Source organism: Lissotriton helveticus, chromosome 12, assembly GCF_964261635.1.
Source record: "Lissotriton helveticus chromosome 12, aLisHel1.1, whole genome shotgun sequence".
NCBI lineage: Eukaryota > Metazoa > Chordata > Amphibia > Caudata > Salamandridae > Lissotriton > Lissotriton helveticus.
In genome coordinates, this window is record NC_136073.1 from 743368750 (window position 1) to 743384646 (window position 15897).

General features: G+C 45.5%; 1 protein-coding gene across 1 annotated transcript in view; it reads left to right on the top strand.

The window, feature by feature from the left end:
* The window catches only part of LOC144798119 (maestro heat-like repeat-containing protein family member 2A), an 81064-nt gene that overhangs the window by 54248 nt on the left and 10919 nt on the right, over positions 1–15897 (top strand). The window contains exons 9-10 of the mRNA XM_078668877.1: positions 112–231; positions 1177–1275. The gene's annotated coding sequence lies outside the window, so the exon portion shown is untranslated. The remainder of the gene's footprint in view (positions 1–111; positions 232–1176; positions 1276–15897) is intronic.

Here is a 15897-nt window from a genome sequence, read left to right on the forward strand (position 1 = left end):
TGTAGAGTGAATCAAAGATGAATACTCCAATATAAGTAAGACTTTCATAGAGTGAGCAGGAGATGCTGTTTATTCTTAACTCAGACTGTCTTTAATTCACTCCCATATTAGGGTTTTATTTTCCAGTGCCTTGGTAAGTGCATGGCCAGCTGTGATGATACTGCACTGATCTTACCCTTCCTTCGAAGCATGTTCGAATCTACTAGGTTCATCGCTACGCCTCACCATGCAGTAAGTATCAAGTGCATTTCTTACAATTATCATAGATTTATTTCCCTAGGGTATTTTACCCTGTACGACCACAACAAAAACAAGTTGAGAAGGTAGTCATATGGGGCTGTGGAGCATATGGATGTACACTGTGTAGGTTTGTTACTTCATTCATAGAGCTTGATGGTAAATTATTGATGACCGGTGAAACATTCCTCACTCAGTACTTCCTCTCACCCAAAAGTGTGATTTTGTACTCCGTGCATAGCCAAATTATATTAGAGTGAAACCCCTCTACAGAGTAGATGAGGACTAAGTTAGCAGAAACTAAATGTAGAGCTCCTTTTTTCAGGTGACTAATAATGCATTTAATCAGGGAAAGTTAGGAGCCTCTTTAGGTGATCTCTCTTGATAGAAGCCAGTGTTTGAACACGATAAATCAAGTTTAATCAATGTAGCAGATAAAGCTGTGAAAGACATAAAGCTATGTGAAGGCTTTGAAATGACTCTCTCAGAAAGGCCTTCAAAATAGACAACAGTAGACATGAGGAAGAAAGGATAAGCACCCCTTCTAAAGAAATCACACTCCTTTGTTGTAAATAAGGCTTCTGTATTGAACTGTCCTTGCAGTTCCTCTATGTGAAACACCAGGGAGAACAAAGTGACAGAAAACAAATAGTGACGAAACTCTCATCTTATTATCCAAAGATGCTTTTTAAGTAGCATGGTAAAGGCCCTCCAGCATAGCTGTATAAAGGTATCCTTAAATCATGCTTTCAGGCCACTGAATATATTTGCTTTACTAGTTGACAATCATTCACCAATACCAGCTGTAAACACCGAATGTGAAATCAAGAACCAGCTTTATCCTTTCTTTCTAATATGAAATCTCTTGTACTAAATGTCTGTGTTTGGTTAATGTCTATTGTCTCCCTGAGGCTGTGAGTTGTCTTTCCCTATTTGCAGGGCATAGTAATTGGTTTCCAAACATGTGCCAAGGTTCATCCTTTCGCATGCCGGCAGGTACTTGAAGCGTACATGGGTTGTCTTTCTGATATTGAGCTGGTAAGAACTATGCATCTCTTTCTGTCTCATATTTCAAACTTTCCTCAGCAGCGGCGGTTCACATTTCTTAAATGTATTTTACAATTAGATAAAAGTTTACAATTCCGAAAACAAAACTGTATCAAATAAATGGCCAGTGCAGCTTCCATTCCTCATCTGTATATAACATTTGTTGAAGAAATTTAGAAATTATTTTAGAAAATTTATTTTGAAGGGGCTTATGATTCCAAATGCAACAATCTCTTAAATTTACCATAAAAACAAGTCATTCAACCTTTACTTTCTCCTTTGATTTACTCATGACTTCAGAAGTAATAGAGCACCAATGGAAATGCCACCCTCCAAGACAACTTACATTTAGGAATGTGGGTGTTCAATACAAGACCAGGTCTAAGACCAGGCCCTGGACTCAAGGGGGTAGTGGTACTCGATATCAAACAACAGGCCTGGGTAAAGGCTGGGCTCTGTATCTACAGAATACAGTTACATTGAGGAAAGGTGTGCGGCTGAGTCCATATTCTATAGCACACAGCTTACTGTGTTCTAAACTCCTACTGAAATGGTGACTGGCCCGGGCCAGAAGGCAACCGGCACCAGCACTAGTGTGTTGTGTTACAGGACTACCTCTCCTGTCTGAGGATGGGACTTCATGAGGCCAACGTGAACAACCCACCCTGACACATGGGTAAGGCAGTGTGATTGCGTTGTAGGGGCAGGGAACCACACATATCCCCTATGCCTAGGACAAGGCCAGGGAGGATCATTGTATTTGGGGGCTGGGTGACACTGAGGCCAGGGTTGATTTAGGCAGCCGGGTAAGGCAATATTCACTGGATCATTGGTTTTGCAGGGCATTTTCTTCATGGCCTTCCTGCCGCCTTTGAGGTTGTGTGTGTGTGTGTGTGTGTGTGGTTGTGTGAATAAGAGTTAGGGTAAGGGTAATGGTACACATTAAAGTTAGGTATAGAGTTAATGTAAGCATAAAGGATAGAGATTGACTTCAGGTTGCGTATATTGTGCCAGTTACGGAACAGTTCTTGTTTAATGTTAGTCTTAGGGATAACTTTATGGCTAGAGATGAAGTATGGGCATGATGCAGGTTTAGGGTAAAGAATTTTGTTCAGCATACTTTGCTGGAATGAACTAGGTTCAGGTCTATGAAAAGTGGTGGATATATTATCCTCCTAGTGTTAGGGGGTTTGGGTTTCGGTTATAGTACATAATAGTAATGAGCAAGTGATAGTGATAGCATTATGGTTATGCATAGGATTTTGGATTTGTGTACCTTACAACAAGAATAAAATCCTATACAATCATTTTCAGATACTTATACAGCATTAACATTTGAAATATCAGTTTCTCCCTTTTCTTTTTGTATTTTTTTCCTCAATATTTAATTTCTAAATTTTAACCTAAATACCACTGGCAGGGGACAAGTGTCTTTTGAGCAGACAGGTGCATGAGGTAGTGCTGCCCAAAAGTTCTTTGACACCATAATTCAACTTTGAGTGAATAATTTATGTTGCCTGTGCCAACACAATTGTCTAGCACAGAAAAAGAATTGTGTTTAAACTTTATCATAACCAACAGCCATTACACATCCCTCACTTATTTCACAGTACATTGCGTACCAGGGCAAGTGGAAGCTGCACTCCAATAAATGCGCCAATAGCTATGAAAAAAATGTGTTTGTTAAGGCATGAAACCTATGAGCTGCACCCTTTAAATGAAATAAAAATAAGCTGTATAAGTTTATAAATGATATTAAGTGTGATGGATCGATATCTGAAATTTAGGTTTTCCTTTGAAGTTTAGCAGTGCCCAGAAGCTGCAAGAAGTCGTCAATAGATGGATGAAATTACTTTTTCCGACAGGTTAAAGATCCGCTTTCTGGCAAAGCTCTTAACTTACAAAAGAGGTTACTTCATAGGTCTTTGCTCTAGACAGCGCGTGTGCGCTGCTCTAACCAGCCTGCCCATAGGCTTCCCTTTAGCTGCCCCAATCGTCACTCCATTCGTCCGTGGCATGAATACATCATGCCTCTTCCTGTCTTGAACCCCCCCCTGAAAGCACCAGCCAATTACTTATGTGTTAACACAGTGGCCATTTTAGGTACTCATTTTGGGAATACTTTTTCCATTGGTTAGAACTACTGTGCACGGTGGTTACAGGCGCACTCTCTCGTTGATCTTGAAAATGCTTATTTTTTTATTGTTATCTTGTGCTTTTATCTCAACACATTATTGGGTCAGGTTTGTTTTCTGTTTGTGGTGTTTCCGTGGTTCAGCAGGTGCCCCTTTATGGCTGCTGCTTCATTGATCTGAGGTGTATCGCAAAGAAATTCGAATTTCAACAGCACACAATGCCTGTCGGGTAAAAAGCTGTTTTTCTGTAGTGAGAGCATAATTCTGACAATGTCCAATGATGTGTTGGTTAAAACACCGCTTCTAAATTGTGAAAATCAAATAGGAGCACTCAGTCAGATCACATTGGAAGCAAGCCTGCCTATAGGACCTGGCAGTAAGATCATAGATGAGACCAAGCAAGATGTGAAAACATGGGGTACACCCTGCATAGGGCTGCAGTCTTCTCTGCAGGTTTCGTTCTCACCCAGCAGAAACATTCAATTTACTCGTATACTTTCTTTCTGCTCTCCTCCTTCTGACTCTGCGCATATGTTCATGTTTAACAGCCTGAACACCGTAATAATAATAATGTATGTTTTCATTTATAGCTCATGTAACTGCATTTTTGTAGTTTCATAGCATTGCCGCACGTCTTGCACATAATGTTTTTAACAACCCAGGCACAAATAGATATCACATAGGCTGAGGGCTTTAAGTGGGCTGGGTCTTGCTGGTGCACCAGCAGTTCTAAAAAGCAAGTGCTGAGACGGGTCCTTAACGGGGTCTCCATTTTTGCCCACACCCTCCAGGCAGAAACCTCAGTTTTATCTGATTCCTCTTTTTTGCTGGAATGTCTACCCTGATCCAGCTGCTTAGGGGAAGTTCCTTGCTACAGGGAAGCATGGGTCTTTTACCATTGCAACATAGTCTGCAGAACAGCAATATAATGCAGAGTACATTATTACAGTGTTCACTAAAAATGACATTAACTGTCATTGTCCTCTACTAGGGAAGATTTCTGCCCTTCATGTGCTTGTATACTTCTGCAATTAAGGCAACGATTATGCTTACATGCTGTTGTTGCACAAAAGGACATATAACTTGCCAGGCCACACCAAGGTCATGTTATGCTTTTTTCTTTCTTTTTTTTCTGGCAGTTTATATAGTGTAAACTTGGCCCTAGGGCACTAAAGGGCTACATGTAAACCATATATTTTTACATGACAACTGTTCTGCAGGAAGAAATGCTTTGAGTGTGTAATCAAGGTATTGAAGCATATATTTTGTTAAACACCAAGGTTGTTAAAAATAAGTTGTGCAGGAAAAAAAGTTTTCAGAGAAAGGCAAAGGCTTTACTTGGATATCCTGCGTTAAACTCAGGAAAAAGAGAAGATGGCCTATTTAAGCTAACCTTTTCAAATCCTCCCTTTGATAACCAGCCCCCATTGAGAGAGAAAAGACTTAAAAGGAAACAAATTATTTGAAAAGGGCATGGAAATGTTCACCCTCAGATATAGCCAATGGAAATACACACCATTGACAAAGCTGACAACCTGGGCTTGTTGTATCAGCCATGTAACTTGCTGTATTATATATCTGGGTGCAATGACAGCAGCTCCAAAATACTAGTGGGGAGGCACACTATACAGAAGCACATATTGTTAGCTTACATGTTTTAAGCCACATCCGTAATCTTCTTGCCACGCCCCTTTGAGGGACCCACCAGTTTTTCATACCACTTGAAACCCTGAATTGGCCTTTCGTCGTAGGCCAGGGTTTATTTAATGAAGCATGCTACAAACAGTAACTTGCTACATTTAATTTGTTTTCTTTCTGAGCATGATGAGCTGCCAACTGTGGTAGACTTCTATGTTTATGGTAATTCAGCATTAGTCGTATCATGTTGGAAATTTGTGTAACACGCCCTGGCAGCCGGGGCTGCCGCAAATTGCTGGAATCTTTGTTTCAATTCTTTTGAGGCTAGTCTTGTTCATCATTCTATGAATCTAACTCCTGTGGCCTTGCACCCCTCACACTGCAGTGGAATTGAAAGTGTGAGCATTCAATTGTCCCTTTCCACCACCCACCTATGCTCTGCAGGTAGGGCTTTTTCCTGCAAAGTGTGGCCCGCACTGAAGTGGCCCTTCCACTCCGTGCACTGCCTGGTCAATAAAACATGAACATTGCCTATTTTTCTCAGAAAGTAAATGTAGGTCAAACGGTTAGTATGTGTATGGAAATGAGTGGCAAACTGTAAGGTACTACACAATAAACATTTTGGGAAATGTCAAAGTCATTTTACACTCATTATCTGATCTAATAAAACCTGTTACATATGTTTCTGTTATTATATTGATTATAACGTAATTGCATGTACATGTGATTTTTCTAGGATTACCTTCGTGGGCATTCTTCCAAGGGCAGGATGACATAGTGAACATTTAGTGACACCCATATTTTCTGCATCTACAAATCTGTCAACTGCCCCCACACCGTGGTCAAAACACACACAGCCATTTTGTTTGTCGGGAATGCTGCTACCACCAATTCATAAACTACAATGTCTGCTTGCTCATTTAATTTTGCTCTCTGTCTCACTCTGAGAACACGGAAGAGAACACATATGCGCTTGTACAGGCAAAGCATTGCAGCGCTATTTGGTATCTCTCTGATTGTAAACCACGCAGCTGGATAAAGTCATGTTTTTTAGGCCTCAGCTCTAGACGGAGCATATGGGCTGTCTCAAACCGAGACATGTTGCATCTACTGGATAGGCTTTAGCCTGCCCATGGGCTTCCCATTTGCTGCCACCATCATCACTTTTCAGTTATATCCACATATTCCAGAGCACACCATGCCACATATTTCCTCTACACAGCTTCACACCATGCCATACAATTCCACAACAAACAATTCCAATCTAACACATCACTTACTGTCTTGCACTATCATCAACCCTGTCATCACTTCCCTACACACCCACTGCCTCTCTCATCTCTCCCTCAGACTCCCAGTACCCCCTCTCATCTTACAATACCGCTGATCTCTCCCATCCCTCCCTCACGCTCCCTGTCTTCTTTCTATACTGCCTGGTCACATCCGCTACCTTCCTGTACCTCCTCACGCTCTTCACTGGTCCACCTCTCGCCTCCCCCCCTATTATTGGTGCCCCTTCCACTTGTACCTCTATCTCTCTCTCTCTTACTCTCTCTCACAGTTTCCATACCATGCCTTTTCACAAATTTCTATCCCTCAAACCCACACTCTCCTCTTATTCTTTAAGTGTTTTACTTTCCTGCACACATATGTGCCCCCACTTTATGTATCTATGGCCTTCTCTCCCCTTCTTTCTCACATACACTTTCTGCTCCTCTATCTCAAATTTCTGTCCCTAAAACCCACACTCTTCTCTTATTCTTCAGGTGTTTTCCGCATACACATGTGCTCCCCTTTATGCATCTGTGGCCTGCTCTCCCCTTCTTTCTCACATACTCTTTCTGCTCTTCTATCTCAAATTCAATCACCATTTCCTGCAAAAACTACCTATCCCTCTCTATCATCCATTTCTATCTATTTTGTGCAGCTCTCACCCCTATCTATTCACAATGCACTGCAATTCCACTACTCAAATACACCACACACTTCCACCCTACACAATTTCAAAACTAACAACTTGAATACAACCGACATAATTCCACTGGACACCACATACATCCACTACCCTCCAAACCAAAAAACATAAGTAAAAGACATTGTCATTTACGTCTATAGCTCTAACCCGTGCAAATTCGAGACCTATTGTAAAATCATGCAAGCTAATATATGTGAAGCTCTCTGCTCATTGGCTGGGGGTATGACAATGGTGATTAAGATGATCAGTGGCTAACAAAAGCAAGACAATGAAAGGCTCAGATTAGATGAATAGTTTAGAGAAATGCAAAAGCACCAAAAAAGGGGGAAGAAAGGTGTCTTAGAATATGTCAGTCACAACAGCAGCCCCAGCTCTAGCTAGTCACTCTGACACTTTACACTGGTATTGCATGTATGTATGCATAGATATTTCTATAATCTGAAGTTCAGAAATATTGGAGTGTTGATAGATGGGCCAGCCCATCAAATAATGAACTCCATTTGGGCAGGGCAGTGGAAGCATGTACTCCACTGACCTGGTAGCCATACAGCTCACCGTATTGAGGGATTTCTGACAGCCTGAAAATCCCATGATAGGTTGTAGGACTTCAGTCAATAATATTAAAAGTTGGGGAAAAGTCCAGCTGACACAACTGCAGGGTCAGCTTTGACAGCGAAGTGAACAGATTGGTTGAGTTTCATTGCTGCAATTTCACCCTAGTTCAAGAGCAGTTATTGCGCAAGAGGAAATTCTTGTTGAGTTTTCCTGTAGCTGGATAGTAATTTCTTTATTTTTTGAAAATTCTTTTTATTGAGTTTTCAACACATTTAAGATCACACTACTGTATCACTGCATAGCACTCCATCCCATGCCCCCCTTGCACAACATCCCATTTAGTTCTGGAATACCATGAAGTAGACGTCAGTTAAGTCTGCTGCTACCAATCCGGTTCACTATAGATGGATATGTGCCATGGACAACTGTGCACTTTCCACCAAGAACTTCCTATGGGTGGCCAGCTCTGGGTGTTTTGTGCTGTACTTTCCACTGTCCCCAGATTCTATCATACTTTTGTGGTTACCCTCTGGATCTGTACACTGCTTCCGCAGCTAAACAGCAGTTATACCATCCCTCTTGGCTACTTTGAGATTGTGGGGGGCCTGCATTTCCAATGGCCTGCTTTGTGACGTTTAGCAAAAACACAACCGGTCCCAATCATCAGTTTTTGTCCCCTTACCCATCCCATCCCAGAAATACTCCCATGATAGCCAACGTGGGATTGTGTTCTATCAGAAATCGGCATTCCCTTTGTAGGTTAGGGTATAGCAGGATCCAATACACCTGAATCACCTGGCATTTCCATACCACATGCATGAAGGAGCTTCTGGCCTGTCCATAACGAAAATATTCAGGGCAGCTGTCCCTCCCCATCCTTCATAGCCTCTCAGGGGTTTAATATATTCTTTAACCTGGTCTAATCTCAGGTGAGGCAATATTACCCATTTTCGGCTGCCATTGTTTGCCTTAATCCATTTGTCATCATCCAAGGGCTGCAGGTCTGACTCATATCTTTCCTGCAATTTGTTTAGCCGGTCTGGGACATTTAGCACCGGAATTCTTTATAAGCAAGATCTGCCTTTCCTACCAATAGCTAACATCATGAGTCAGATTTCTAATGGACTGTACTCTTGTGAGCGCTGTTATGTGGCCCGTGTGCCTAACCAGTGCATGTCCGCACAGTAGGTAAATACACAACTGGGATCTCTGTAAATCCTCTTTAGCTTCAAGTTGGTCATAGAACATCATATGGTATGTCTGCCAGATGTCTTCCTATTTACAGATCCCAAACTTATCTCAGTGCCCTGCAGCCCTAGCGTTTCCATTGGGCATGTACCCATGCACAGCAGCTTCTTCCTAGTAGGCAACCTCCAGTTAATCAATGGAGTGGGCAGGAGAAACTCCCCATACAGCCAAAACCCTGGTGCTTACCCGGTAAAGGGAGTCTGTTTAAGTTTCGTGGCTGGGTCCCCCCGGTCCCCAAAGATCCAGTCATTAACCACTTCCACGCTAATGACAAAGCCAGCTCGTCATGGGCGTTACCTATGCTGCGCTCATGACGAGCTGGCTTTGTCATGAACAAGCCTTTTTCTACTTCTTCAGCGCACAGCGGGAAAACGCGGTAGCGCTGTAGGAGTTAACCGCCAGCAGCTGAGCTGAGCTGCCCAGTATTATAGTCTGATGTCTTCTGATAGATACATCTGCCGTGTGGATTCCTCACCTTGTGAATATCCCCTTGCGTCAGCAACATTTGGAAATTCTTTTCGTAGCTTCGCGCCGACGTGGACTTGGACGTCATAGAGGCACGGCATCACTCGCGACTCCGCTGACATCACCGACGCCTACAATAGGCCCACACCGGCGTGATGACATCAGTTCCCTTTTTTCCGCGTCGTCGACGCTAACGGTTTTCCAGGGATCATCCGTAGCTTTTACAGTGACTTTGTTACTTTATCTCCTCTTTCAACATGTCTTCGAAGAAGACGGGTTTTAAAGCCTGTGGAGAATGCGGCAGAACCATGTCCATTACGGATCCGCATGAATGCTGTTTATGGTGTCTTAGCTCCGACCACGATGTCAAAGACTGCAGATCCTGTAAGAAGATGACTCCTAAGGCCCTCCGGGAAAGAGAAGCTAAGCTTATTGTCGCAAAGCTTAAAGGAAGTAAGGAGAAGAAGAAATCGAGGTCACGGACTCGACGCTCGAGATCAAAATCTCGCTCGAGGTCGCGTTCGGATTCGTCCTCGGCCCATGCTTCGAGGTCTTCTAAAAAGAAGCATAAGAAAAGATCTCATGAATCCCGACATCATTCGAAGAAATATTCGAGTTCTAAGCCGAAGTCACAGGTGAAGCTAGTCGAGAGAGAAGTGGTTTCTTCGGCTTCGGTAGAACAGGACACCGGAGGTGAGGCGTCGCATCCGAATTCGCCTGGTTCGCCGAAGCAGACAGCGAATCCATCTCCGGTTCCATCCCATTCTATGGATCAGGAGGATGAAGGTGAGGAGGAGATAATTGGAGAGGGAGAGGCTCCGTTGCCTGAAGGTCTGTCGACTCCGGTGCACTAGCCTGAAGAGGAGGTCGACGTCGTATCGACTCCGCGCCCTCAAGAACCACCTGGGGGTTCATACCCAACCTTCCCGGCTCCAGGTCAGGATCCGACGCATTTTCTAAATGCGATGTATGGTATCTACTCCAGGGCTATGTACCCCTCTGGGGTTCCTGTTGGTCCCTCGGGTCCGATGGCATTTGGTTTGGGTGTCCCCCAATCCTATACCCCTGCGCCCTTTATGCCCTTTATGCCGGCTCCGACGCCGCATTGGCATTTTCCGACACCGGCGAGGCCTTCGACTCTGAAACCATCGACGCCGAAGTCGACGACGCCGAATCCTTCGACGCCGATTCCATCATCTCTGATGCCGAACCCCGAACGACGTTGTGGTATTCTTCCTCGTCTGGCGTCGGTCACAGGTCGAGGCGTGAAGCCCAGAGACTGATGGAAGAAGAGAGCTATCGTGAGGAGTATTTGGAGGAGGGTGAGCTACAGGATCCTGAGGACCCTTATGAGGATCTTTCAGTGGCCAATGGTCTTGAACTGTCCCCTGAGTGGGATTTGGTTTCAGTAACAGACGAACCCTCTAAAGATGTGGCTCCTTACCACGTTGTGATTAAAAAAGCGGCAAATTTGTTGAACATTGCTTTACCTACGGCTGAGTGCAAGTCAAATCTGCTCACGGAGGTTCTTCACTCTCCATCATCTGTGACTGAACCATTGCTGCCCTTTAATGATGCCCTTAGGGATCCTATTTTAGAGGTTTGGAAGAAACCCTGGTCAGCTCCTGCTGTGTCTAGAGCTGTTGCCAGAAGGTACAGGACTGCTCCAGATGACCCAGAGTTTTTATCCACTCACCCTCTGCCTGATAGTTTGGTGGTGCAGGCTGCCTGTTCCAAACGATCAACAGGAGCTTTTCCTCAGGTTCCAGCTGAAAAAGAGTCGAGAATGCAGGATCAGGCTGCTAAAAATATTTTCTCCTCTGCTAGTATGGCACTGAAGTCCACAAATGCGACCTGCCTGATGGGACGTTATATTCACGCCCTTATGGACACTGTAAAACAGTTGGTACTCAAATTACCTGAGGAGGATAGAAAGGATTTCCAGGAGGTTATCTCTGACACTCAGGCTGCAGCAAGGCAGGTGATTCAAAGTGGGTTGGACACGGCGGACTCTGTGGCAAGGGTCATGGGCTCTTCTGTAGCTACGAGGAGAGCTGTGTGGCTCAAGTCGAGTGAGTTTTCTTCAGATGTCCAATCTACTTTGTTGGATCTCCCCTTCGACGAACCTGGTTTGTTTGGCAAGAAGGCAGACGCTGCTTTAGAACGCTTTAAAGACAGCAGGGCGACAGCCAAGTCATTGGGCCTTCAGACCAGGGGCACTTTTGGAAGGCGTACTAGAGGATTTAGCAGATCTTCCTTTCGATCCTACAAATCTACGCAGCAGCAGCCGCAACAGCAGCAAAACACGCTGTACAGGTCTTATAGGAGCAGACAAAGAGGCCGTTCTCGAGGCCATCAAATCTCCTCCTCTTCCCCCTCTTCCCCTTCCCAGCCCCCTGCCAACGCAGCAAAGCAGAGCCCTAAATCCGCCATTCCGTATCATGTGGGCCCAGTGGGGTGCCGGCGTACCCATTTCCTACGAGATTGGGAATTGATAACATCGGATCTTTGCGTTCTCAATCTCATGGGGAATGGGTATGCTCTTCCCTTTCGGGAGTTTCCCCCAAATTACCCTCCTTGCCAGGGTTTTTGTTCGGAGGACCACCTGCTTCTCCTGCAGGAAGAAGTCCTGGCACTGTTCAGAAAGGGTACGATAGAGGTGGTTCCGGAGCAGGAGAGGGGTCAGGGATGCTACTGCCGGTATTTTCTGATCCCCAAGAAGGATGGCAGACTTCGGCCAATCCTGGATCTCAGGATCTTGAACCTTTACCTGAAACAGGAAAAGTTCAACATGCTCACTCTTGCACAGGTTCTTCAAGCGCTGCTGGAAGAGGACTGGATGGTGTCGATCGACTTGCAGGATGCGTATTTTCATATTCCCATCTTGAAGTCGCACAGAAAGTATCTCCGTTTTACAGTTGGGTCGCAACACTACCAGTTTGTGGTCCTTCGGTTTGGTCTTACTACTGCGCCTCGAGTCTTCACCAAGGTGATGGCAGTGGTGGCAGCACATCTCAGGAGGTCGGGTATTCCTGTATTCCCGTATCTGGACGACTGGCTGATCAAAGCGGATTCGCCAGAGAAGGTGCTCCATCATCTGCAAGAGACAACTCATTTATTGCACAGGTTGGGTTTTTAGATAAATGTACCCAAGTCTCACCTGGTGCCCTCCCAGCGCAACCTGTTCATAGGTGCGGTACTGGACACTACTGTATGTCGTGCATTCCCTCCTCCTCAAAGGATTCGCGACATACAGGAAATGATTCCTTTATTCTTCAATGGAGCGGTTGTTCCAGTCCTGAAGGTCCTACGCCTGCTCGGTCTGATGGCTTCTTGCATTCTGTTGGTCAACCATGCACGCTGGCACATGAGGGCACTCCAGTGGTGCCTCCGCAGGCAGTGGTATCAACACAACGGAGATCTCAGGGAGTCAGTGAGGATCTCCAGAGAAACTGCAGCGGTTCTGTCTTGGTGGAGCGTGGAAGGCAATCTGTCGCAAGGAAAGCCTTTTCAACTTCCTCCATCGGTGGCCACGGTAATAACGGATGCATCCACTCTAGGGTGGGGTGCTCATCTGGGGGACCTGGAGGTCAAGGGTCTTTGGTCTCCAGAGGAAAGGTTGCGTCATATCAACCTTCTAGAGTTGAGGGCGATACGTGTGGCGCTCAAGGCCTTCCTCCCTTCCCTTCGCGGTCGGTCGGTTCAAGTCCTGATGGACAACACGACCGCGATGTGGTACATCAACAAGCAGGGAGGAGTGGGGTCGCAGTGTCTCTGCAGAGAGGCTCTGCGTCTCTGGTCCTGGGTTCAGGACCATCAGATTTGTCTGATGGTAAATCATCTGGCCGGTGTTCAGAACGTTCGTGCAGACAGTCTCAGTCGGCAGTTCTCTGCCGACCACGAGTGGAGGCTTCATCTGGAGGTAGTTCGTCATGTCTTCCGGGCGCGGGGAACTCCTCAGGTGGACCTTTTTGCCACTCAAGAGAATGCTCACTGCCCGTATTCTGCAGTCTCCAGTATCCGATGCAAGGAGCTTTGGGGGACGCGTTTCAGTTGAGTTGGAGCTCTCAACTCCTTTACGCGTTTCCTCCCATACCCTTGATTCCTCGGGTTCTGAGGAAAATTCGCCAAGACCGGGTCCAAGTTATATTGATCGCCCCGGATTGGCCAAGAAGGGTGTGGTACTCAGACCTTCTCTACCTCTCCTCTCACCCGCCACTCCGTCTCCCTCACAGGGCAGATCTCCTCTCCCAGATGGAGGGGCAGGTTCTACACCCCCACCTCCAGACCTTACACCTTCATGCCTGGAGATTGAACGGGGCAACCTGAGTTCTTTTTCTCTCCCACCTGACGTGGTGGATGTCATCTTGTCAGCCAGGCGTGACTCCACTAAGTCCATCTATTCTTATAGGTGGTCGAAATTTGTCACTTGGTGTGGGGAGAAATCTATTGACCCTTTGAGAGCCCATTTGTCTGATGTTCTCCAGTTTGCCCTTTCTCTGGCGCAACAAGGGCTTGCTGTTGCCACAGTGAAGGGCTATCTTTCAGCACTGTCGGCATTTCTCTATTTGCCTTACCAGCCATCTCTTTTTAAATCTCCTGTGGTTTTAAGGTTTTTGAAGGGCCTCACGAATAAGTTCCCTCCTACTCCTTTTATTGTGCCTCAGTGGGACTTAAATCTTGTTTTGACCTTTCTGATGGGTGCTCCCTTTGAGCCTCTTCACAAAAGTCCTATGAGGCTTTTCGCTCTTAAGACAGTTTTCCTCTTTGCAATAACCTCGGCAAGGAGGGTAAGTGAGCTTCAAGCTCTTAGTTCCAAGCACCCTTTCTTGTCCATTCATGCTGATCGAATGGTTCTTAGGACCAGGGCTGCTTTTCTGCCTAAGGTGGTGACTCCCTTTCACCTAGGACAATCCATTACCCTCCCTACCTTTTATCCTCCCCCTCACCCTTCCAAGGAGGAGGAGAGATTACACCGTCTGGACCCCAAGAGGGCGGTGTCTTTTTATCTGGACAGATCTAAAGACTGTCGGTTGGATGACCAGCTCTTCTTTGGCTTTGCTGGCTACAAGAGAGGAAGAGCGGTTAATAAAAGGACTTTATCAAGATGGATCGTCCTCTGTATAAAGATCTGCTACTCTTTGGCCGATAAGGAACCTCCAGAGTGTATAAAGGCTCATTCTACTAGAGCTAAGTCGTCCACCTCTGCATTGGCTAGAGGTGTTCCTGTAGAGGATATTTGTAGGGCGGCAACTTGGTCTTCCCTCCACACTTTCGCGAAGCATTACTGCTTGGATTCCGAGGTGAGGAGGGACGGTCACTTTGCACGCTCTGTTCTCCAGGATTTCCTGGTCTAGAAGAGTGGACACCCTCCTCCAGGAGTGGGGACTGCTGTGGGACTCTATTCACAAGGTGAGGAATCCACACGGCAGATGTATCTATCAGAAGAACAAGTTACTTACCTTCGGTAACGCTTTTTCTGGTAGATACAATATCTGCCTGCGGAATTCTCACTGACCTACCCGCCTCCCCATTGTCCACTCTTCTATGCCAGAGTTTTCTATTATGTACTTATTTTATTTTATTGCATTTGCTTCACACTGTGTGTGTTACCTTGATATTTGTACTGCGTATACTGTGTATATGTCTACTGTCATTGGTCCGTCCGTGTGCCTCGAAGGCACGGAAAAAAGGGCGGAACTGATGTCATCACATCGGCGTGGGCCTATTATAGGCGTCGGTGACGTCAGCGGAGTCGCGAGCGATGCCGTGCCTCTATGACGTCCAAGTCCACGTCGACGTGAAGCTACGAAAAGAATTTCCGAATGTTGCTGACGCAAGGGGATATTCACAAGGTGAGGAATCCACAGGCAGATATTGTGTCTACCAGAAAAAGCGTTACCGAAGGTAAGTAACTTGTTCAACTGCCCCTAGTCCGCCATCGCAAAGGATTGAATGCACTCCTTATGAGAGATTAATGGCACCGGTCCTCCCTACTTGTAGCTATTGATGTTGAACTGTAGGGTTGTAAACCAATGGGTAAGGATTTTCTGGAGCTAGTGTGGCAAAACATGCAACAGCTGTGGCAATGCCACCATTTTGAAGAGGGCTATACAACCTCATCATGGAAGGAAGCAACAGTGGTCTCAATCTTTAAAGAAAGGTGCAAAACGTGACCTGGCATGCCAAAGGCCCATTTAGTTGATAGATGCCACAGATAAGGTTTTGGGCAGAGTCCTCCTTGCACGCTTGAAAGATTGGGCATCAAAAAATTGGATTCTGTCCAATACTCAATATGGTTTTAGGAGGGGGCGGGGTACAACTGAACAATATCTTAATTCATCTTTAATCATTAATAAGCACAGAAGGTCATTGAAGAGTTCTATCCATCTGGCCTTCATGGACCTATCTGGTGCTTTTGACACTGTTAACCGAGATAAATTATGGGCTATGTTGGAACATATGGGTGTGGAAAAAGCATTAGTAACCCTACTCCCCAGTCGTCACTCCGGTAACACAGTCATAGTAAGATATGGCAGTAAAGAGGAAAAAACACATACTTGGATGCCTGTCAGATTTTAGCACATTACACAGAAA